Below are 1,604 nucleotides of genomic sequence, written 5' to 3'. Positions count from 1 at the left end.
TACTGTAAAAGTAATCAATTTAAGTTGCCTATACTTTCAAATACGAAAGTTCTGCTACCTTCAAAGAACTAGACCTTAAAAAACATTGTCTCCTATTTTTTCTACTGTAAAATACAGAGCTAATTTTCAAAACTAAATTCAGAAAAATGGAAGCCTCCGGCTCCGCACGTCGTTCAGCTCCACTGCTGATTCATTTTACTGCATCTGTGGAAAGGTTCAGCCTTTTTTTCATTTACTCATGACTGAACTCCCATAGTTTCAAAGCCCTTGAACTTTTTACTCCTTCTCCAACTCTCTTATTCTCCTTTGTGACAAATAATGTGCTTATCCTTAACAACTATTAAATTTAATGTTTTATACTTAGGGTCAGGGTATAATAAAATGTTTGTATGGGATTTTTTTTATGCTGTAAAAATAAATCAAAACACAGAGTACACTGTGTTTTTGTATATGAATAGAAAACAATACTTTTTTTTTTACTTTGAAATATTTATTCTAAAAAGTCTGAAACAATGAAAATAAATGAACTATATTTATAAATATTTGGCAGAATTCTATAGAAAAACACAACAGTATTGTAGTGTGAACCTCACTTGTTAATGCGCAGCTTGTTTGTATTCACGCACGAATGACCAAAAACCACTTGACTCGCAGATCAACTGACTCCAACCTTCGTGACATTTGATGAGCCACAACCAAAGCTCTCCAACTTGACCCCGACACCTTTACCGCCATCGTGATTTCATGCTCACACATCTCATTTGTCACGGTGTACTGACGCCTGAATTACCACTGAATTAACACTTGTTTTGACTGTTTTTAATGGATACATTTCCATCATGAATAATTATAGTTTACATTTTTCTGGTTGTAGCTAATATTTTTATTATTATGTATTTGCCTTTTTTATAGATTTATATTGGCTTTGGGAGCATTGGTATTGCACTACGTTTGATCAGTTAACATTGATGGTGGTCATCCAAACCATGCCGCCACCATCACAGCACCTGGTGCTGTAATAACAATGGTGATGGGCAGTGCAACCTCCTCCAGAACACAATGACATCTTGATGATCAATTCAGACGGGACAAGTCGACACAATGAGTGTAAAGCGGCAGATTCAGACCCTGCTGTCATCCTCTCTCGACCTCTACCTCCTACTGCTTTAAGAAGCTAAAATTAAGCAACAGTCTCTGCTGAAATAAACCAGCAAACCACAGCTTTGTTTTGTGCCATTTGTTGGTGACTTTCTTTTTGTTAGAAAATCTATTTTATTCTCTGACATGATGATTTATCGTCTGTCAAATTCATGCAAATCACTAACTTTTAGACAGAACAATTGGGATTTATAAATGGTATTGTTTTAGTGTCATGTATTTAACTGAAGTTTTAATAATAGAGCTGTTCTGATTTGACTCTCATATTATCAATCTTTGTTGCTATAACACTGTGAACATTATTTTAACCTCCACCCAAAACAAAATACGTGCCCATTTTAGTCTACAGTGCTGCTTAGTAACAGAAAATAAGATCCGGATTGTGTGCCGTTGCTTAGAAAAATGTTTCTGCACCACTGACAGACCTCATTTTAGGCCTAGATTTA

The sequence above is a fragment of the Cynoglossus semilaevis genome, chromosome 7 (assembly GCF_000523025.1).
Source record: "Cynoglossus semilaevis isolate Cse_v1.0 chromosome 7, Cse_v1.0, whole genome shotgun sequence".
Taxonomy (NCBI): Eukaryota; Metazoa; Chordata; class Actinopteri; order Pleuronectiformes; family Cynoglossidae; genus Cynoglossus; species Cynoglossus semilaevis.
This window is presented reverse-complemented; position numbering follows the sequence as displayed.